Source organism: Chiloscyllium punctatum, chromosome 12, assembly GCF_047496795.1.
Source record: "Chiloscyllium punctatum isolate Juve2018m chromosome 12, sChiPun1.3, whole genome shotgun sequence".
Classification (NCBI taxonomy): domain Eukaryota; kingdom Metazoa; phylum Chordata; class Chondrichthyes; order Orectolobiformes; family Hemiscylliidae; genus Chiloscyllium; species Chiloscyllium punctatum.
In genome coordinates this window covers 29,907,630-29,932,261 of record NC_092750.1, presented here as the reverse complement: position 1 = coordinate 29,932,261, position 24,632 = coordinate 29,907,630, and the positions used below count along the sequence as shown (strand labels likewise).

General features: G+C 40.2%; 1 long non-coding RNA gene across 1 annotated transcript in view; it reads left to right on the top strand.

Moving 5' to 3' along the window:
• The window catches only part of LOC140483473 (uncharacterized), a 53,954-nt gene that overhangs the window by 19,785 nt on the left and 9,537 nt on the right, over nt 1-24,632 (top strand). Inside the window, exon 2 of the long non-coding RNA XR_011961970.1 lies at nt 17,251-17,331. This is a non-coding gene — a long non-coding RNA (uncharacterized lncRNA). The remainder of the gene's footprint in view (nt 1-17,250; nt 17,332-24,632) is intronic.

Sequence of the window (24,632 nt, the reverse complement as noted above, 5' to 3'; positions counted from 1 at the left end):
ACCTCTTATGCTCACCTCCAAATCATTTATATAAATGACAAAAAATAGTGGACCCAGCACCGATCCTTGTGGCACACCACTAGTCACAGGTCTTCAGTCTGAAAAACAACCCTCCACCACCGCCCTCTGTCCTCTACCTTTGAGCCAGTTCTATGTCCAAATGGCTAGTTCTCCCTGTATTCCATGAGATCTAAACTTGCTAATCAGTCTCCCATGGGGAACCTTGTCGAACGCCTTACTGGAATCCATATAGATCATGTCAAAAGCTCTGCCCTCATCAATCCTCTCAATTACTTCTCAAAAAATTCAATCAAGTTTGTGAGACATGATTTCCCATGCAAAAAGCCATGTTGACTATCCCTAACCAGTCCTTGCCTTTCCAAATACATGTACATCCTATCCCTCAGGATTCCCTCCAACAACTTGCCCATCACCGACGTCAGGCTCATTGGTGTATAATTCCCTGGCTTGTCTTACCATCCTTCTTAAATAGTGGCACCACGTTAGCCAACCTCCAGTCTTCTAGCACCTCAACTGTGACTATCGATACTAGTAAGAGGCCCAGCAATCACACCCCTGGCTTCCCACAGAGTTCTAGGGTACACCTGATCAGGTCCTTATCCACGTTAATGCGTTTCAAGACAATTCCTCCTCTGTAATGTGAACATTTTTCAAGGTGTCACCATCTATTTCCCTACATTCTATACCTTCCATGTCTTTATCGACAGTAAACATTGATGCAAAATACTCATTTAGTATCTCACCCATCTCTTGTGGCTGCACACAAAGGTCATCTTGTTTCTCTTTGAGGGGCTCTATTCTCTCCCTTGTTACCCTTTTATCCTTAATGTATCTGTAAAAACCCTCTGGATTCTCCTTAACTCTATTTGGCAAAGCTATCTCATATCCCCTTTTTGCCCTCCTGATTTTTCTCTTAAATAAAGTCCCACTGCTGTTGTACTCTTCTAAGGAGTCTCTCGATCGATCCTGTTAATACCTGACGTACGCTTCCTTTTTCTTAACCAAACCCCAAATTCTCTAGTCATCCAGCATTCCCTATAACTGCCAGCGTTTCCTTTCACTCTGACAGGAATATTCTTTCTCTGGATTCTCATTATCTTGTTTCTGAAGGCTTCCCATTTTCCAGCCATCCCTTTACCTGCGAACATCTGCCCCCAATCAGCACTCGAAAGTTCTTGCCTAATACTGTCAAAATTGACCTTTCAATCAATTTTGAACTTCAACTTTTAGATCTAAGCTAACATTTTCCATCACTATTTTAAAACTAATAGAATTATGCTTGCTGGCCCTAAAATGCTCCCCCACTGACACCTCAATCACATGCCCTGCCTTATTCCCCAAGGCTTAGGTCAAGTTTTGCACCTTCTCTTGTAGGTACATCCACATACTGAATCAGAAAAATTGTCTTGTACTCATTTAACAAATTCCTCTCCATCTAAACCCTTAACACTATGGCAGTCCCAATCTATGTTTGGAAAGTTAACATCCCCTACCATAACTACCCTATTATTCTTACAGATAACTAGATCTCCTTACAAATTTGTTTCTCAAGTTCCCATTGACTATTAGAGGGTCTATAATACAATCCCAATAAGGTGATCATCCCTTTCTTATTCTTCAGTTCCACCCAAATAACTTCCCTGGATGTATTTCTGGGAACATCCACCCTCAGTACAGCTGTAATGCTGTCCTTTATCAAAAATGCCACTCCCCCTCCTCTCTTGCCTCCCTTTCTATCCTTCCTGTAGCATTTGTATCCTGGAACATTAAGCTGCCAGTCTTGCCCATCCCTGAGCCATGTTTCTGTAATTGCTATGATATCCCAGTCCCATGTTCCTAACCATGCACTGGGTTCATCTGCCTTCCCTGTTAGGCCTCTTGCATTGATATAAATGCAGCTCAATTTATCAATCCTACCTTATTCTCTGCTTTGTTCCTGCCTGTCCTGAGTGTTTGACTCACTTCTGTTCTCAACTGTACCAGTCTCAGATTGACCTCTTTCCTCACTATCCTCTAATACAATCGATCTCTTGGAACCTGACGTACCCCTCAATGCATTGGAGCCAATCTTAATACCAGAAACTTGGCTGTTAGTGCTACATTCCCCTGAGATTTTGTCACCCTCTCCAGTTTCCAAAACAGTATACTTGTTTGAAATGGGGATAGCCACAGAAGACTCCTGCACTACCTGCCTTCCTCTCTTACCTTTCCTGGAGTTAACCCATTGATGTGACTATATCTGCAACTTTTCTCCCTTCTTATAATTGCCATCCATCACATCTGCTTGCTCCTGTAAATTCCTCATTGCCTCTAACTGTCGCTCCAACGGATCCATTTAATGTGATGGGATTCACAGTTATAGGAAAGGAGAGAAGTTGCAGATACAGTCAGATATAATCCTCAGTAACACACTAACTCTCCTTAAACTCCCACATCCGACAAGAAGAGCATATTGCTCTACTAAGAGCCATTTTTGCTTCTTCCAATCTGCAAACTCAGGAAATAGCATCATCTTATTCCTCCACAAAACACTGTTCCATGCTAACTTAATATTTATGGCTTATATTTTTAAGTTTAATTAACAGCATACCTCAATAAAATACATAATCAAGAAAGAACCCACTCTACTCACTACTGCAGACTTACAGCAAGGCCCCACGGCCACACTTAAATCTATTCACTTATCTGTCTCTGTGCTGTGACCTCTCCCAAACAGGTTCCTCCAAGATAAGTTGTGAATTTCAGTGTTTGTTAATTTTCCTAGACGCACTCCAATGTCCTGCGATACATGAATTCAACAGCAAAGGCAGTAACTGTGCAAGTTCACTGCTGTGTCAGTTAGCAGTGTGGGTTTCTTTCTCTCTGTCTCTCTCTCTCTCTCTCTCCTGCACAGACCATGTGCTGCCTTTGTCTGTTCCTCTCATTTTTAAGTGTTGTTGTTTTTGATTTTTTTTCCTCCAAAGTTCCAAAACAATGCAACAGCATTTCAAACCGTAATTGCTGCTTCTAGAATTTGACAAAATCACCTCCAACAACTAAAATACCTCAAAAAAGGAGCAGCCTGTTAGAGCCAGAAATTTTTCCTGTCCTCCATCTTGGATTACCCAGGTGGAAATTGCAAGTGATAATATTCTCATGTATTCTCTTTGTGGGCGGCATGGTGGCACAGTGGTTAGCACTGCGTCAGAGACCTGGGTTCAATTCCCGCCTCAGGTGACTCTCTGTGGAGTTTGCACATTCTCCCCGTGTCTGCGTGGGTTTCCTCTGGGTGCTCCGGTTTCCTCCCACACTCCAAAGATGTGCAGGTCAGGTGAATTGGCCATGCTAAATTGCCCGTAGTCTTAGGTAAGGGGTAGATGTAGGGGTATGGGTGGGTTGCGCTTCGGCGGGGCGGTGTGGACTTGTTGGGCCGAAGGGCCTGTTTCCACACTGTAAGTAATCTAATCTAATCTAATTGAATCTGCTGCCTTTGCCCTTCTAGGTGGAAGAGGTTGTGATTGGGAAGGTGCTGTCTCAGGTGCTTTGGTGAATTTTGCAGTGCATCTTGGGAAAAGTACATAATGCTGTTACTGAGCATGGCGGAATGGAGGGAATGGATGTTTATGGATGTAGTGCCAATCAAGCAGGCTGCTTTTTCTGGGTGGTGTCAAATTACTTGAGTGTTGTTGGAGCTGCATCTATCCAGGTAAGTGGGGAATATGTCAGCACACTCCTGATTTGTGCCTTGTAGAAAGTAAGCAGGATTTGGGAAGTCAGGAGATGAGTTACTTGCTGCAGGATTCCTAGTCTCTGACCTGCTTTCGTAGCTACAGCATTTATATGGTTAATCCAGCTCAGTTTCTGTTCGTGGGTAGCCTGCAGGATGTTAACAATAGAAGATTCAGCAGTGCTAATGTCAATGAACATTAAAGGGTGAAATACTGCAGGTGCTGGAAATCTGTAACAAACTCAGAAGTTGCTGGAGAAATGCAACAGGTGTGGTAGTATCTGTAGAGAGAGAAACAGAGTTAGTCAAAAACAAACTGGAAAACAAACTGGAGTTGGAAAAGTTCAGCAGGTCTGGCAGCACCTGTGCAGGGAAAGCAGAGTTAATGCTTCAGGTTCAGTCACCCTTCTGCAGAACTTCAGAAATAGAGTTCATGTTCAGTTCTGAAGAAAAGTCTTATTGGGTTTGAAACATCAATTCTTTCTACATAAGTGCAAGTGGCAAAGGTTAGATTCCATGGGCTTCACTCTTTTTTTCTTCATTCAAACATTTATATTCGTTGACATAAAGGGATCTCCAGTTTGGGTCCCATCCTTTAGCTCGGTATTTCCTCAGTCAATGCCTTGGGATGGCATAGTGGCTCAGTGGTTAGCACTGCTACCTCACAGCACCAGACACCTGGGTTCCCTTCTAGCTTCAGGTGACTGTCTGTGTGGAGTTTGCACATTCTCCCTGTGTCTGTGTGGGTTTCCTCTGGGTGCTCCGGCTTCCTTCCACAGTCCAAATATGTGCAGGTTAGGTGAATTTGCCATGCTAAATTTCCTATAGTGTTCATCGATGTGTAGGCTAGGTGCATTAGTCAGGGGAAATATAGGGAAGTGGGTCTGGCTGTGATACTGTTTGGAGGGTTGGTGTGAACTTGTTGAGCCAAATGGCCTGTTTCCACACTGTACGGATTCTACACTGATTGCTAAGACAGAGTTTTATTTGCAATTTGTGCTCCCACTGCATTTGAGCCAAATTGTATCTTATCTTAGAAATGAGGATTCCCTCAATTTGGAACTTTAATTTTTGGCTCATCCTGATCCTTTCTATAACCAGTTATGGTCATTATCTACAAAATACTCCCCTATTGTTATTCCTTAATATCCTGGGCTCATTTCCAAATATTAGGTTCAGAACTATTCCATTCCTTGTTGGACTTTCTATATACTGGCTAAAAAAAATTCTCCTCAATGAAATTAAAATTTTGCTCCCTCACTACTTTGCACACTTAACTATCTAAGTTATTATTTGGGTAGTTAACATTCAGTACTATTGCTGCCCTTTTATTCTTACATATCCCTTACATATCCTCTATCTCTCCCCAGCTTTTCCTCTAGTAAAAACTCAATGGTGTTTTTGCCTGTTTTGTGTCTACCCATATGGTTTCATTTGAAAATCCTTTCATGTCATTATCACTTCTCACTGTCGTAGTTGATTCCTTGATCAATATCGCAATCTCTTCTTCAATCAACTGATCGTAGCTATGATATCAAATTCTCATGTGCCTGTCTGTTAACAAATATTCCATTTTGCTTTGCTAATCTCTCCTCTTTCTTATCTAGATTCTTCTTCCTTCCAGATTCATTTTTTTTTAGAATCCCTACAATGTGGAAACAGGCCATTCAGCCCAACAAATCCACAAACTCTCCTCACAGCATTCCACCCAGACTCAATCCCACCCCATACTTCCTCATATAATGTCTAATCCACCTAACCTACACATCCCTGGACACAATGGACAATTTAGCATAGCCTATTCACCTTTGAAGTGCACATCTTTGAACTGTGGGAGGAAACCGGAACACCCAGAGGAAACCCACGCAGACACGACGAGAATGTGCAAATGCCACACAGACAGTCACCCATGACGAGAATTGAACTTGGGTCCCTAGTGCTGTGAGGCAGCAGTGCTAACCACTGAGCCACTGTGCAGCCCTTCTCGTGCTTTAACTTCTAATTGCATCTCAACATCACTACCCTTCAATCTACCTGATGGGATCCTATCCCCTGGTAATCTAGCTTTAAATCTGCCCCAACAGCATTAGCAATTAGCATTAACATCCTGGCCATGAAGATGTTTGTTCTCTTCCTGTTCAAAATAATCTGTCTGACTTGTTCAGCTCCACCACAGCACCTCCACCAGCCCCCCCCCACAGAAATGGTCCCAATGTCTCAGGAATTTAAAGCTGTCTCTTCTGCATTATCTCTCCACTTATGTATTCATCTGTTGTGCACATCTACTCTGATAGACATTTCTGCATGACAATGGGAATAATCGAGTGATTACTATCTTGAAGTCTTGCTTTTCAATTTCTCACCTAGCTCCCTAAAGTCTGTTCACAGGAACTGATTTATTTTTCTTTCTATGACATCGTCTTGCAGCCATCCTTGATCCTGGCCTTCGGAAGGCAGCATGTAATCCCAGAATCTCAGAAGCACCTGACCATTATTGTCCTCCTACATTCAGTCCTTTCCCCTACACTGCCCCTGAGTAGCTGCACCATCTACATGGTTTTGGCTCTGGCTGGCCTTGACACAAGAACTTTCAATGTCATCATTTTCCAAGGTCGAGAAATGGTTTGCAAGTGAGACAGACTCGGTGATTATCTCACTACCAGCCTGATCCTTTCTTCTGTCTAATGGTCACCCATTCCTTTATTGCCTAAACCTCAGCCTGCCATGAGGGACCTTGTCAAAGACATTGCTAAAGTCTATATAGACAACACCTACCACCCTGTCCCTATCAATCAGCTTTGTTTCTTCCTCAAAAAACTCCGTCAGTTTTGTGAGACATGACCTCTCCTGCACCAAGCCTTGCTGACGGTTGCTAATAATTTTTCCAGATTTTTTCCAAATGTGAACCTGCATGCCTAGTTCCCTCATTAAGCTGCAAGATGACCACATCCTGAAGTGCACTACCCATGAGCCTCTCAGCATCGCAAATGTACCTTAGTGATTGCAGCTCCTAGTCAAGCTCCCAAATCTGGAGTTCAGGATGGTCCGGCTGGAGACACTTGTGTATAATCTGGTCAATCAGACTGCCAGGATTTTCCACATTGTGCAGAAAGTACAAAGCACAAGGCTGAGCTCCCCAGACATATCGGAACTAAATAGAATACAGAGTCTTGCTGTTATTTTTACCCTTACTCCTCCTTAAGTATAGATGAGGAAAATGTTATTCTTATTTATGTCAGACAAACAACCAGAATCCCTTAACTCTATCAAGGGAAGACATTTAGTTTTGAAATACTAAATATTAATTATCTATCTGAAGTTTTGAAGCTGCAGTTCTAGTCTTGACATAAATTAACATCCAGTCACAAGTGACAAGAGTGTAATACCCATCAGTTACCTTCGCTCTCCTCTGATGCCACACTTTGATTTTGTCGGAGCAGCTTCACTGTCTATGTCTGGGACTACTCCACCCTCACGGCTCTTTCTAACCTCACTACCATCGCTCCTGAGTCCCACATGATTCACTGCCTACGTCTGGGAATACTCCACCCTCACTGCTCCTTTTAACCTCACTTCCACTGCTCCCAAGTCCTACCACTGGTCACTCTGCTTCAGGGTCTTACTGCATCAGGAATTGGCAATCTTTTTTTAACTTCAAATGTGCTTATGACCAGTGAAAAAGTGGGACAACAAATTTGATTGTTCCTACTGGCTGAATTATGACAGTTAATTTGGAGCACATGGCCAACAAATATAATCAAACATATAACAATTGAACACTAAACAAGGCACAAAGAACAAAGGAAACAAACAACAGTACAGCACAGGAACAGGCCCTTCATCCCACCAAGACTACACTGACTCATGATGCCTTCCTTGAATTAAACATCTTTTGCCTCATGTGGGCTGTATCCCTCTATTCCCTGCCTATCCATATATCTGTCAAGGTGTCTCTTAAGTGTTGCTATAGTTTCTGCCTCCCACACCTCCCCTGGCAGCGCATTCCAGACGCTTACCATCCTTTGTGTAAAAAACTGCCTCTCACAACTCTTTTAAATTTACCCCCTTGTACCTTAAGCCTATGTCCTTTAGTTACTGATATTTCTACCCCAGGAAAAAGACTTTGACTATCCATTCTATCCATACTTCTTATAATGTTGTGAACTTCTTTCAGGTCACCTTACATCCTACAATGTTCAAGTGAAAACAAACCATCCAATCTCTCCTCATCACTAATACACTCAAAACCTGGCAACATCTTAGTAAACTGCCTCTGTATCTACCCAAAGCTTCCTTATTTTCTGGTATGGTGACCAGAACTGTATGCAATATTCCAAATGTGTCCAAACTAAAGTTCAATACAGTTGCAACATGACTTGCCAACTTTTATACTCTATGCCTCAACCGAAGGCAAGCATGCCATCTGCCTTCTTGACCACCTTATCCACCTGTGTTGCTACTTTAAAGGAACTGTGAACCTGCATGCCTAGTTCCCTCCATATGGTGATTTTACTAAGGGTTCTACCATTAAATTCCCTCCTGCATTCAATCTTCCAAAATGCATCACCTCACATTTGGCTGGATTAAACTTCATCTGCCATTTCTCTGCCCAAGTCTCCAGCCTATCTATATCCTGCTGTATCCTCTGTCAATCTTCTTCACTATCCGCAGCTCCCCAATCTTTATGTCATCTGTAAATTTACTAATTAGACAACCTATATTCTCGTCCAAATTATTTCTATATATTACAAACAGCAGGGGTCCCAGCATTGATCCCTGAGGAACAACACTGGTCACAGATCTCAGTCAGAAAAACACCCTTCCACCACTACTCTGTGTTCTATGACTAAGCCAGTTCTCTATCCATCTTACCAGCTCACCATAGATTCCATGTGACTTCACCTTCCGTATCAGCCTGCCATGAGGGACCTTGTCAAAGACATTGCTAAAGTCTATATAGACAACACCTACCACCCTGTCCCTATCAATCAGCTTTGTTTCTTCCTTTTCAAACAAAGGAAGAACATTGGCTATTCTCTCATCCTCTGGGACATCTGTGATTGAAGAGGATACAAAGAGTTCATACAAGGCCCCAGCAGTTTTCTCATCTGCCTCCTTCAGGATTCTGAAAAAGATCCCATCAGGTCCTGGGGAGCTGACTACCTTAATGCTGCTTAAAACACCAACATCTCTCCCTTTTTTATCCTTAAATGGTCCAGAGTATCAACATATCCCTCCTAAGATTCACCATCCACCATGTCAGTCTCCTTGTGAATACTGAAACAAATTATTTGTTAAGGATCTCACCCTTTTCCCCTTGCTCCATGCATAAATTCTCATGTTTGTCCCTGAGTGGGTCTACCCCTTCCTAGCCACCCTCTTACTCTTTATATATCTATAAAATGCCGAGGAATTTCCCATAATTCTGTTTGCCAAGGACAATTTCATGCTTTTTTTTAACTGTCCTAATTTCTTGTTTGAGTTCTTTCCTGCTATCTTTGTAATCTTTGAGCGCTCTGTCTGTCTTCAGTTTCTTAGACTTTACATGTACCTCCTTTTACTTTTTGACTAAGCTCTTGATTTCTCTTGTCATCCAATGTTCCTGAAGCTTGCCATCCTTATCATTCATTTTCACAGAAACATGCTGGTCCTGAACTGTAATCAATTGATTAACAACTGACCGATAAAAGTTTCCCACATGTCCTATGTGGATTTAACACCGAACAGCAGGTTCTAGTTTACCTTCCCCAATTCCTGCTTAATATTGTTGTCATTAGCATTCCCAATTTAGTACTTTCACCTGAGAACTACTCTTATCCTAATCCATAAGACACATAATATTTGAACGATTTTGGTCAGTGTTCCTGAAATGCTTCTCTACTACAACTTTGATCATCTGGCCTGGCTTATTCTCCAATATCGGGTCTAATATGATTAGATTACTTACAGTGTGGAAACAGGCCCTTCGGCCCAACAAGTCCACACCGCCCCGCCGAAGCGTAACCCACTCATACCCCTACATCTACATCTACCCCTTACCTAACACTACGGGCAATTTAGCATGGCCAATTCACCTGACCTGCACATCTTTGGACTGTGGGAGGAAACCGGAGCACCCGGAGGAAACTCACGCAGACACAGGGAGAACGTGCAAACTCCACACAGTCAGTCGCCTGAGGCAGGAATTGAACCCGGGTCTCCGGCGCTGTGAGGCAGCAGTGCTAACCACTGTGCCACCGTGCCGCCCACATGACCCCCTCTCTAGTTGGACTATTTACACATTGTTTCAAAGAACCATCTGAGGCACACCTAAGAAATTCTCCCCCAGCCTAGCCCCTGGCAGTAAACAAGTCCCAGTCAATATAAGGGCAATTAAAATCATCCACAACAACAAGCCTCTTGTTTTCATTTCTGTCCACGTACCTGTTCCTCCATCTCTCACTGGTTGTGTGAGGCCTGTAGTGCAACCCTAACAAAGTGATTGCACACTTCCTATTCTTGAGATCTATTTATATGGCCTCGCTGGATGAACTCTCCAAGATGTCCTCCCTCAGTAGAGCTGTGATATTCTCCTCAATCAGTAATACAACTCCACCTCTTTTACTTCCCTCTCTACTTTGCCTGAAACATCTAAATCTTGGACATTACAAACTGCCAGTCTTGACCTTCTCTCACTGAAATATCTGTAATAGATGTTACATTATAGTTGTATGTATAATCCAAGCTGTAAATTCATCTGCCTTACCTATCATACTCTTCACATTAAAACAAATATACTTTAGGCCAGTTCAGTAACCTCTCCCTATCTGTCCTTCCTCTTCGTCTTACTGGCCTAAATCTCAGACTCCTCCTTTGTTATTTTATTTGCTGACCTATTGCTCTGGTTCCCATCCCCCTGCCACACTAGATTAAACACTCCTGAGTGGCACTAGCAAATGTCTCTGCCAGAATATTGGTTTAGGTGCAACTTATCCTTCTTGCACAGGTCCCATCTGCCCTGGAAGATATCCCAATGATTGACTTATCTGAAGCCCTCTCTCCTATATCACTCTTGATATATTGATTTATAAATTACTGACTGATAGAATGACATCATTAAAGACACCGTCTTCAAAGCTCCAGATCAAATTAGCAAATAAAAATGATTCAAATGCCACTGGGATAACTGGGCTTCAAGGACTGCACTGCCAGGGCTTAAGGGTTCTATGCAGAGCTAAAGCAGTAAGTTTGGACAAGCTTGTCTTCTTACATGTTATGCTTATCTCCTATGATTCCCCCAACTTCACAACTCTGATCAGTGTTTTTCTGTAAACTACCAGTGTTCCTGTCCACATGTAACTTATCATAAATATGCAAAGCCTCATTTTTATGTCTCCATATATCACCTGCATCTCGACACTCACAATTAGTAAGAGGAGGAAACTTTCATGATCTCAAAGATCAATAAGTGAAACTTGGCGTGGTTTAAGTAAATCTCAGAAAAAGATGAACAACCAAGTTTAATGATTAGACAATAAAATGTATCCTATAAAGGACTAAAGGTAAGTTGGACTCATGTACACTAGTTCATGGTTGATGCACTTTTATTTCTTTCAATTTACAATATGACAGAGCTTAGATATATATGTTAATATTTTGGTTCTTTGCAGACACTTCCTGCCTTATTCTTACTTTATGGTTACAATGTAGATGGTTCCAATCTTACCCAATTTCTCTTTCTGTTGAACAGACAAAAGAACAGTTTTGGGGTAGCGTTACCTGCTAGTGAACTTTAACCTAGCTTGCTCCTTTGCGAACAGCTCTCATTTACAAAACGAATTGTAAATTCCTTTAAAAACCCCCCTGGCACTGACACTTCCAAAATACATATTTATTACATTACTGTGTCAGCACTTGAAGCTTTTAATCATACATTATAATTGGTTTACAGCATATGCCTCTGGGCTAAGATTATTGTGATACTTTTAAAACACTATTGCAGTAAATTAAATGTTAAAGGCTTTCATTAAATCTAAACAAACTTCAATATTATTTATATTGTGTGATAGACATATACTTCACAAATTTAAACATGTTTGTGCCTGATCAATATTGATGTGTTACATAAACTCTAAACAATCTCATAATTGTTATGACTGCTACTTCTTTTCAGGGATGTGAGAAGTTTGAATATCATTAACCATACTCACACAGTTCCATACTTTTCAGTAAGGAGTTCCTTCATATTAAAGAAAAAAACCCAAGATACAGTTCCTATTGTTGTTAAACTTATTTTGTTTTTTCCTACTTTCTCCTACTGTCCTCTTTCGAAAATGTATCTTTTTGCTGGTTAATTGCACAGCCTCACCCAAGTGGCTGATATCCAACAGTGAAGGGGTGCTGTCAACCACATCCTACTCAAAAGAAATCAGAGTTTCAATTCAATGGGAGCACCGATTTCCCATCTTTGCTTGATTTCCGCCTGCTGTCATATTAACCATGCCTTTTTTTTGTTTCAATCAGTTGCCAAAAACATAAACTGCACCAGACAATCTGTCAGCAGCATTTGTTAACATTTCATTCATGAATATGCAGTGGTCAATAATATCAGCACAGAATGAGGTAAAAACAATGACTGCAGATGCTGAAAACCAAATACTGGATTAGTGGTGCTGGAAGAGCACAGCAGTTCAGGCAGCATCCAACAAGCAGCGAAATCGACGTTTCGGGCAAAAATTCGGACCAAGTCTTCAGGAGCTAGTACTTTTAACCTAAACCAGTCACTCGCTCAATGACTAATCCTAATTAAGGAACTTCAGAAGCTTGTACCTAGGGAACAGGAGCTATCACTTCCAGACATGGCTGATGACATAACCCCTCCATAACCGAACAACTGAGGTAAACCAGAGCATTGGGCCACCAAACAGGTTCCTAAAGCATCTCCAAAATAGTTTTCAGAATGGCTTTATTAAGATCCCAGCTGGTAATATTCTGGACAAGTCAGACACCAGATTGAAATCTAGCTTGATAGATCATATTTTGTTTTGTTTGGTTTTAACGAGGTGGTCTTTCATTTTCAATGTTGCAGATTTAATGTTAACAATAAAACAGAAGTTTATTTCTTAAACAACTGATAAATTCACATAAACTTAAACTATTCACACATAACACAAGTTTATAAATTTTGAAACATACCATAGACTATAATCCTATTAATTCCTAAAACACTCCTTCACAAATTGCAGAAAACATTCCTTGTACATTAGCCAAAATCAACTTTTGTTCTGTACGCACACCAGAGAAAAATCTTTTTCTCTAACACACCTGTAAATTTAATTTAACTGTGATTTCAACTCCCAGTCTAGAAAATTTAATAGCCTTTTCCTGGAGCTGTCATACATCTGAGTTTAAAAGTTCACAGCTTCAAATAATTTCTCCAGGTTTATATCCAAACACTTCTGATCTGGCACAAGCATTAAATTCCTTGCTCTAAGTTAATCTAGTTTTATTATCATCTCATCTTCTCAGGCTAACTACTTTATACATCCAATAATTTTAAAGAACTGCCCCCAAACCGAAAAATTAAAATGAAGAATTTTTTCTATGGCATGGGTTTGTCCCTTAAGTTGAAAAGATCCATACTTATTCAGAAACCAAAAACAGAACCCTTGATTCATAATAGTTAAAGTAATAAAATCACAAGATATTTTAAAAGAAATCAGTCCAGCTACAGAAATACCCAAAGGTTAATCACTACATATCCAGAAAAAAAACATATGTCAGTAATTCAAAAATCCAAACTGTAAATAAATTACATTTATATGTATTCCATTGTCTACCTTATAGTTTCAGAGGTATTTGAGTCCACTATCCCTGTGCCCAATGGCGATAAGAGCAACTTAATTAATCCTATCTACCTACCTTTACCCCTGTAATTCTTATCTATTCAAGTAACTACATAATTCCTTTTTACTCAATGTCAAGGTGGAATTTGCCTCCATCTCGCTCCTAGATCCTACCCACTCACTATGTCAAAGCTAATTCACTTTAAATCTGTGATCTCTGGCTTTTGATCCTTGCACCAATGGAAATAATTTCTCCCTATCTACTTAGCCTACATTTCTCCTAATTTTGAACACCTCCACTTACCATTCTGTTTTCTAAGAAGGGCTCTGATATACATTGAAATCAGAGTGTCTCACTCCTTGTCAGAGTGTGGCAGTTTTCTTTGAAGTCTGAACCTCTGATGTTAGCATTTTCATCCTCAATTTGAACAGCCTTACATACATATACACATGTGGTCTGACACTTTCAAACACACTCATGCACAATGTAATGATGCTGTGGCTTTAAGAGATGTATTTTGTTCTGGTTTAAGTGAGAGATGAAGGAGAGACGAGCAGTCTGTGGCAATGGAAAACACTTTGTGATGCCTTAGTTTTTTTTTTAAGTTGGAATAATAGAAGTAGCCTGAATGAATGTGGCCAGCTTTAAAAGACCAGGATTTCTAGTGTTTAGTTTTTTACCTTTGAGTTTCAGCAGCAGTTGCTGTTAAAGTCTCAACATGGTTGGAAACTGCAGTAAATGACCCCTGGTTCCTACTCTGAATTTTCGCTTGTATTTTTTCTCTTTCACTGCTCTTGGGTTGCATATCTGATAAAATCTGATCTCTGAATTTGCCTTTTTGACAATGGGTGTGTTTATAGGATGTTAATCTCTTGGAACAGTTAATTATTATTCTGTTAAGTTTTCCAATAGAGTTAAGTTATTCTAAAGTTCTGTTTTCATTTTGGTGTATTTTAACTAGTGTGTGAAAAAGTTGTGTTTTCCATAATGTTGAGTAGTTTGACTAGTCAAATTGCATCTAGAACACAGCACATTAAACTCTCCATTAAAAATAAGAAAGAGTTAGGGTCTAGGCTACCTTCTTGAAATATTTTGAGGGTGTCTGTCTGGTCCATAAGAGGAGTGAAGAATTGCTGACTATCAATCAGGAGCAGGAAACCTGAGATATTTCAGTCTCTCTAAACCTGAACAACTAACACTGATACAAACAGATTGAGAATAGCTAATTCAGAACTGGACAGGAATTGAATCTAAAACTATCATCATAATATTAATTATTTCACAAAAAAGTTTAAAATCAGTCAATATTTATATATCAGTGATCCCATCATGATTGCCATCCAAAGCAGTGCTATTTAATCCACTTCTGTTGTGTCAGCTAAGTTGCCTGGGAACATCAAATTTGTCCAAAAGGGAGCCACATCTGACATATCTATCTTATGAGATATAGGAGTGTGTTTAGTTAACACTGTGTGCAATCCATTTCACTTGGTTATCATCTGCATCTACAACTTATTCTGACAGTTTATTCCATATACAAATCACTCTTTGTGTGAAAAAGTTGCCCCTCAGCTGCCTTTTAAATCTTTCTCCTCTTGCTTTAAAAATATGCACCTAATTTGGAATTCCTCTACTCTCATGAAAAAGACCTTTACTGTTCATCTTATCTGCCCCTCATTTTATAATCCTCTATAAAGTCGTCCTAGACTCCAGCCCATTCAGCCTCTACTTATAAGTCAAACCCTCTAATTCAAGCAAATCTTTTCTGAACTTTTTCCAATTTAATAAAATTCTTCCAATAGAACTGTACACAGTACTCTAAAAATGGCGTCATTAATATCCGGTACAATCTCAACATGACATCCCAACTCCTTTACTCAATGGTCTGAGCAATTAATCAGGCAGCATCCAAGGAACAGGAGAATCAATATTTCGGGCATAAGCCCTTCTTCAGGAATTTCCTGAAGAAGGGCTTATGCCCAAAACGTTGATTCTCCTGTTCCTTGGATGCTGCCTGACCTGCTGTGCTTTTCCAGCAACACATTTTCAGCTCTGATCTCCAGCATCTGCAGTCCTCACTTTCTCCTCTGAGCAATTAAGGCAAGCATGCTAAATGTCTACTCAACCACCCTGTCTAGTTGTGATGCAACTTTCAAATAATTGAGTACCTGAACCTGTAGGACTCTCTGTTCAACAACAAAACCCAGGGCTCTACCATTAACTGTATAAGTCCTGCCCTTATTTGTCTTACCAAAATGCAACATCTCACATTTACAGTTACCTATCGGGGTTTCTTCTCCAAACCAAGGTTGCCAAATCAAACTGATAACACTGGTTTGCGTCAAAATGTAAAATAGATTCTAAGGCTTCAAGTCGTGTTCCTGTCAGTCACATTTTTCTTAGACATCATTATTGGTGCTGGGGCTGGAAGATGGGGGAAATCTTAAGTTTCTGCCAAGATTTACATCTTACTGCTATCATCAAACTATTCTACATGTGACATAGTATCCTGATGTAACTGAGATATTCCCAAACTGTCAGCGTTAACTTGACCAGACTTATCTCCACAGGTCAATACCTTGACTACTGGAATCCTACATTTCATGAGATCTTTGTGTTGGATTTTAACACCTTACTTTGAAGCAATATTATATAACCAACAAAGTACATGCGGTACACTGACAATTTGTCAGTTTACTGTGAATACTGTATACTGTGAATACTTTAAAATACCATAATAGAATCTACAGTTGAAATTTAAGATTTTCATCCAATCTTGCATTTCTATTGCTCAGTTTTCAACTTCAAGTTTAAATCCTTTTCACATTCATTTGATCAGTGACCTAAATCAAAGCTGAATTCTGCACACTCACTAGCTGAGCCATTATGACACTAATATTTAGGGTAAGGCACATAATTGAAGAAATCACAATCATTTCTACAAAACCATTAATGTATCAAAACCCATGGCAGTAAAAGAAATGAAGATTTTATAAAATGCTTTAAGGATATTCATTTCCTTAATTGCTTTAATTGCATTTATGCCACCTGTTCCTAGCTATTATTAATTTGACTGAATGGTCACTGGACCTGAAATCTTGAGTCTGCTTTTACTCCATAGATGTTGTCAGACCTGCCAAGTTTCTTCAGCAATTTCTATTTTTGTTTCAAATTTCTGGCATCTGCAGTTGTTTATTTTATTTGACTCACTTATTTGAACTTCTTTGCATCTAGTCTACTTTATTTGCTGTACATCTCTCTACACTGGACATGAAATGAAGACTGTATAATTACTTTTCTGAACATCTCTGATCAATCTGCAAGTATGACCATTTTAATATAGCATTTTGCTCTCATACTCAGTTTTCTGTCCTAGGTCAGCTGCTGTGCTCCAGTGAAGCCCAAGACAAGCTGGACTCAACACTAAGTTCAGCAACGTCTACTGTGAACTTTATTTCCAGTTTTTGTCTGTTTCCTTTATGCCTAATTTTGTTCAACTTGTAACTTTCCCTGACCTTCTCTTCTCTTTCACTTGCTGTTCCCACCTTTCTTCTACAGAAAAAAATCCATTACTTCCCAGTCCTCTCCTCAGTTTCAAAGAAGACTCATATTGGACTTGAAACATTAACTGTTTTTCTCTCTCCACAGATGGTGCCTGACCTACTAAGATTGCCCAGAGTTATTTGTTTTCATTTCAGATTTCCAAGATCTGCAGTCTTTTGGTATTCCCTCAAGTTTGCATGACAGGTTGATACTTTCACTTATATCATCTATTGCAGGTAAACTTATTAACATTTTTTTTACTTTCATGCTTTCCTGCAATTACTTCAGAAAGTTTCTTGTCTACTGCTGCAGAAAGAGAGGACAAAGCAAATAATCATGAAGGAGAAAAAAATAGCGATACAAGACAATTGGGCAGAGAACAATTCAAATAACTACTTTTACTGAAATTTGGAAGGAGCTTTACTCTCAAGTATATATCATAACACATGGACAAAATAAACCATACCAATGGAAAAAAGTTGCTGCTATATAAATAATTCTGTTCAAAGGTCACTTTATTAATTTTAAGAATTACACCACAAGCTTTTTAAATTGCAGGTTACATTTTAAAGAAATAAACCATTGCCAATGGTGCAGAAAAGGCAAGTTTATGTTAGCTTATCAGTTGCTTTACATCTGTCAGAAAATGAGGACATGATCAGCTGATGAATACATTTGATAATTTATTTTAAATCAATTAAATACAAAAAGAATAGTTCTTTTTCCCTAAATAGGTTTCACAACATTGCCAATACCCTGGTACAAAAGGCCTGTTGGTGAACTTCTCTGCCTTTCAATTACACTGAAGTTTCTGCCAGACTTGACAAAATGATTGATGAGATTTAAATAGGGAGATTCACATGACTTCTTGGGGAATGAGTGATACATTCTTCAGACCTGACAACATTGAGTGAAGAGTAATTAGAGCTAAAGACTTACACATTAAAAAAAATGGAATAACAATAATGATCAGCCTATGTTTTTACCATTGATGTAGAATATTTGCATTGTTAAAATTTCTTACCTTTTAAAGATTTGATTATTTCATTGCAGAATTACTTGAGCTGTTAAGTTAAAGTTCAGAAGCACTTACTCTGTTTCAAAGTTCAAGGTAAAACCAAAGCCACATCACACCACTAATTAAATTTGTTAATCAGATAATGTTTGGCCATAAATTACAACAAAAACCTATTACAATGGTATTGTCTTGCTGTCACTCTGATTTTTCTTGCCAACTCTTGCAGCTTCTACAAAATTTTCTTTTGGCTAGATTGTGTTAACACTCCATTAATTTCCCCAATGAAAGGATATTTTCTCAAAAGCAAGCTCAAGTTTTTGATGTGATAAACCTACTTAAAATGAGAAAATGTTACTTATCTAGCCATGGCTAACCTTGGTAATGGAAAGAGCCAGTATATCTCCTGCAAAACAGACGCAATCAAAGGCTAAGTTCACATTTTGTACAAATGCTTCTCATTGTACATATCTATTAACTGTCAAATTTGTCAGCAGCAATCAACATGTTAGAAAAATGTTCCATGTTAAACTTTAACAGCAAAATTTAAGGGAAGAAATGCACCATTGTTTAAACTGTTACGCAGCAGCTTCCTGGTAACAGGAACTCAGAATCATGGATACAGTTGAGTTTGTTACAAGTTTCTTGATACAAAGGATTCTCAAACTTCCAAGGAGTTTTAATATGGATTTCAATGAATTATTAAAATCATAACTTCAAAGGATTGTAAAAATTATATTTAATGAAGAGTTTCTATTCTATAGATCTATAGCACCTAATTGTGAAATTTATTTCTCATCTGATTTCATTGCACTAGTTACATATATATAAGGCATACAAGCTGCTTTGTTCTTTTTCTTCTGCAATTGTATTGCCATTATTTTCACTGTTACCTCCTAGCCAGTGAATACAGTTCTTTAGTATGCATTCAGCAAACTAGTGCAATAAATCATTACAATTAATTGGTTAAAAACTTTTTTTGCTTTATCAAAGCAAATGAAATTACAGTTTTGAAAATTAAGCTACTGAAGAATGCAAGTGGATGATTTGGTACATTCTTCTATAAAATTCTTCATTAGAATGTTACACAGCATTCTGGTTTGGAAATGTATCACCTTTCTTTCATTGTAGCTATGTCAGCATTTTGGACTATCTTACTGCAGTGGTTCGAGAAGTTGGCTCATCATATTAAGGAGACTTAGAGATTGGCTATAAATGTTGGCCTCAGCAACATCCGTATCTTGTGAATAAATGATTTAAAAGGGTTTAATTTAACAGATAAATGAACAGCAATATTAAACCAAAATAGGAAATACTCAGGAGAGTAAGAAAGTTTCTTGCTGTAGAAGCTGGTTTACACACATGATGTTCACATGTCAGAGGAGAGTTTATACCCAATACGTAAACTGATACTGAGTCAAGGGTTATAGAGAAAAGGCATGAAAATGGAATTGAGGATTATCAGGTCAACCATGATCTCATTCAATGACAGAAGAGAGTCAATGGACTAAATAGCCTACATTTGCTCGTACATCTTATGGTCTTATGGACATTGATAATGGCAAATTATTTGGGAAAATGTGGTGAGAACTGAAAAATTGAGTAAGAATATCACTGGTCAACATCAAGGGCTGATTTGGATATATTAACATGCATGATTGGTTTATTTATGTGCACTTTTCTCTTTTTCCAAGAAGTGCAGAGAAACTAGACAATAACAGTTCCTGACATAAAAATCTGAGCAGCTTCCTTGGCACCTTCAGCTCACTAGCATCTTCTCTGGGCATCCACATTGGCCAGTTTTCACCAGTATCTCAGGGTATGATCCATGGTCAGTGAGCACCTGCATCCTTTATTCATGGAGGCTGGTATCAACTGAAAACGAGTCTCACCACATCATCATGACACAATTTGACTCACTTTAATACAGTACAAAACTGTACTTAGGAGCTCCCCAGTACCTTCACTGCAATGCTGCTGCCAGGCTGCTGGGTAAAAACAATGACTGCAGATGCTGGAAACCAGAGTCCAGATTAGAGTGGTGCTGGAAAAGCAAAGCAGTTCAGGCAGCATCCGAAGAGCAGTTAAAATTGACGTTTCAGGCAAAAGCCCTTCATCAGGAATACAGGCAGAGAGCCTGAAGGGTGAAGAGATAAGTGAGAGGAGGGTGGGGTTGGGGAGAAAGTAGCATAGAGTATAATAGGTGAGTGGGGGAGGGGATGAAGGTGATAGGTCACGGAGGAGGGTGGAGTGGATAGGTGGAAAAGAAGATAGGCAGGTAGGACAAGTCATGGGGACAGTGCTGAGCTGGAAGTTTGGAACTAGGGTGAGGTGGGGGAAGGGGAAATGAGGAAACTGTTGAAGTCCACATTGATGCCCTGGGGTTGAAGTGTTCCGAGATGGAAGATGAAGCATTCTTCCTCCAGGCGTCTGGTGGTGAGGGAGCGGTGGTGAAGGAGGCCTAGGACCTCCATGTCCTCGGCAGAGTGGGAGAGGGAGTTGAAATGTTGGGCCACAGGCCGGTGTGGTTAATTGGTGCGGGTGTCCCAGAGATGTTCCCTAAAGTGCTCTGCTAGGAGGCATCTAGTCTCCCCAATGTAGAGGAGACCACATCAGGAGATACGGATACAATAAATGATATTGGTGGATGTGCAGGTAAAACTTTGATGGATATGGAAGGCTCCTTTAGGGCCTTGGATGGAAGTGAGGGAGGAGGTGTGGGCAGGCTGCTTTGTGTGCAGGGACAGACATGTATTGCATGCATTGGACCAGAAAGCAATCCCAAGCTGTTAGCTTGTTCTCTTACTTTGTGCCTATTTGGATACCAACTATACCTGCCATGCTTTGCCTTTTAGCACAAACACAAAACCAAGCAGCTTGCCATGTTCACTAGCAATGATCAGTGAAGGCAACCGACTTGTTGCTGTTTGGCACTCTGTTACATCAATGCCACACCTGTACCATGAGCCAGCAGTTTATGCAGCAAACACACTGCATATGCTGCAATCAAACAACGAAATCTTGGAATCTATGGGGAACCATCCTCAGTCTAATCAAGCAGATTGTCATTAGGTAGTAGGTACTGGCCTAGTCACAGGCTTCATCATCCTATATTAGTCCAGAACTCTGGAATTGGTCAGTTGTCTACTTGGAGCATTCGGTGTCAGTGGTTCCATGACTACCTGGAGAGTGGGGTATGGCTAGTGCAGTATGACCAGTCTGGGGATGAGTGATCAGTCAGACAGCTGAACAAATATCTTTTGGAGTCTACTACTCATTAGTCAGGGCATCTCCTGAAATCGGTCAGTGGGATAGGCCACTGTTAGTCTCGTCGGTGCTTTTTGGGGCCACTGCTGTGATAGGGAAGATGGGGAAGTCAATTTCAGGGATTGGAAGCAGCATGCTGGGATGTAGACTGTAAAAACATGTTGAAGGGGGAAGCTCAACATATAATGATAGAATAGGCAAGTGCATGGGATACTGTGCAAGTGGCTGTCATAAACGATCAACACCGCCCTGACCTCAATGGGGAGACAGTGCATAATCAGCAGAGCAAAGCTGCAGGCCTAGGGCTCAAAGGGGAAATTGGGGAGATGGAATGAAGAAATCTGATGGAGTAACAGGAAGTGCAAGAGAGAAAGGCACATGGTGATTTGGGGGGAGTTTAACCAGATTGATAGGCTGAGCCTATGACACACTTTGTGAAATGTTACCTGTCTCACCTTCCAACCTCACAAAAATCACAAGGATGCAATCAAAGTGAAAAATGGCTTACAGTGCACCCAAATAGGTAGAGGAAATGTCTTTGTTTTTCATTTGTGAGGGTGTGGGCTCTACTTTTGTGTGATGTGATGTCTTTCAACAGGTCTTCTCTGGCAGTCCTGAAGAAAGAGGATGACCTTCTTCTTTACAAACCCAAACTTACATCTGTCGGCCACCTTGGGTGCAATCCCTCCTCCACTGGAATTGCAAAGGGCAACTCCTGGCTTTCAACATTTGACTAAATGCACAGCTGTGCTTTAAATATGGCATTGAATGAGAATTGGAATTAGGTTTTTTTGTCACTTGGACTCAAGTACAGGAATAGAGGAGTACAGTGAAAACTTTACAATTCACAGCGCCATCTTAGGTACAAGGTATCAAGGTACAAAACCTGAGGTTAAAAAGTAGCAAAAAAAAATAAGTTAAAAGTTCAATTTTGTAGTTTTTCTCAGTATGAAGTAGTAAATAAGAATTAAAGATAAAAGTTCCAAATTACAGTCCTTCTTTAGCTGTGGGCCTGCAGTCATTCCATGCTGGGCTTTCCCAGTGCGGGCCTGATCTCTCCCCTAAGCCGAGCCTGATCTCTCCCCCACACCGGGCTTGATCTCTCCCCATACTTGGCTTGATCTCTCCCCACATTGGGCCTGATCTCTCCCCCACACCGGGCTTGATCTCTCCCCATGCTTGGCTTGATCTCTCCCCACATTGGGCCTGATCTCTCCCCCACGCTGGGCCTGATCTCTTCTCCATGCTGGGCCCGATCTCTCCCCCACGCTGGGCCTGATCTCGCCCCCAATCTGGGCCTGATCTCTCCTGCACACTGGGCTTGATCTCTCCCCCCATGCTGGGTCTGATCTCTCTCCCACGCTGGGCTTGATCTCGCCCCCAGGCTGGGCCTGATCTCTCCCCCATGCTGGGCTTGATCTCTCCCCCAAGCTGGGCCTGATCTCTCCCCCACACTGGACCTGATGTCTCCCCCATGTTGGGCCTGATCTCTCCCCCACGTTGGGCTTGATCTCTCCCCCAAGCTGGGCCCGATCTCTCCCTCGCACTAGGCATGGTCTCTGAGATCAAATTCATAGAGCCAATTTATCTCCACTTAATTATGGTTACTGATGCAAATACGTGAGTGAGCTATATTCCTCACTGTTCAGAATAATTTTTACTAAATGAAATAAAGTAAATAAAGTTTATACGTAATAAAGTCAATACATTTCAATAAGCTGAAATGGTTATGCAATGATTGGGTTGTGGGAAACCACAATGATTGGGTAGTGGGAAACCTGGAAGACCCTAGCAGCAGTGAGCACACCTGCCCTTGGTGAGTGTAAGATTGTGTGAGACCAGTACCAGGGTGTATGGTGCATAAGTATTAAGGTAAACACCATTAAATTTCATGAAACTTACAGAGAGAAATCTTCCATGAAACTTCCCAAGTTAACACAACCATTTTTTTGGCAAACTTCAGCCCATTGAAAGAGGTTATAAAGAAGCCAGTACCAGTTTTGGAAATATTTAATAGCTACAGAAGAAAGTAGGGCCTTGAGTAGTGCATAAGGCATTTTTTTTGAGCTAGAGTTACTCTATAAACTATTATTATAACTGTCATGCTAATGCTTGCTGCTGACAACTTCTCGGAAGTAGGAAAGGTTTTGTTCTGATGCACAGATATTGCTGACCTTTGAATATGTAATAATCATATGCTATTTACTCACTACAATCACCAAAATCAGTGTAATTGATACTAAGACTGAACAATGATAAGAACTAAACCGATCCCTAAAAAATGTGATCTTAAAGTGCAACAGCAAAGTACAAACAATGTACATTCATACCACACAACTGATGCTTTCAAGAAGTTATGGTTTTACAGATCTTTCAGCAAATGCTTAGTGGGACCACCAGTTGCTGATGGCCACTAGAGCCACATTCAGTCGTTTCTGGCTCCAGTTCAGTGTTCTAACGCAGCAAGACTTTCAAGAATGTGCTTTTTTGACTGTAAGATAGGGTTAGGTGCAACAAACTCAACCACAGGGTTCATAATCTAAGCATAGGTCAAAATAGCTACATTCCAACATCCATTATAGGCTTTTCAAACAATCTCTGTTGTATACTACTTTGTGAAAACATAATGCAACTCATGCATCAGTGAGTTAGTCTGAGGTATTATGCAGAATGCAAGTACAGCAACACATCATTTTAATGACACCTCAACTCTATGTAATGGATTATAATTTTTACCACAATTTAAGGCTTTCAAACTTCTGGATTTAAAGGCTAAAGTAATTTCAAGTGTGTAGAAGAGATGAGAGTTCTGGTTATTCTCATAGTTTGCTTGGGCTCACAGTGTTCTACATCATTATTGCAAAGTAATCACATTTTTGTGTGAGTTTTTTTCAGTTTTAAGCGTTTTGCGCCTTGATTTCGCCAATGTACTGCACTCGAATTTATAATTCACATGCCTACATATTTAACTGCACTTCTATTGAAATAGAATTGCAACATTCTTTCCTAGTCAAAGTAAGTGAGTTTGAAAATAATGCAAGGCACGATGAACTGAAAGTGTTTGTTTATAAAATAATCATGATGGGCAGTCACAAATGCTTGAGAAGGGTAAAGATTATTCACTCGGTCGCGCTTATTCCATATTTCAATTTGAATGAAATGCCTCTTGTGCATTAGTAACCTGCATTTTTTTTTGGTATTCTTCCTTTCGATCAATAACATTACACATCTCATTTCATTACATGAATGAGGAAT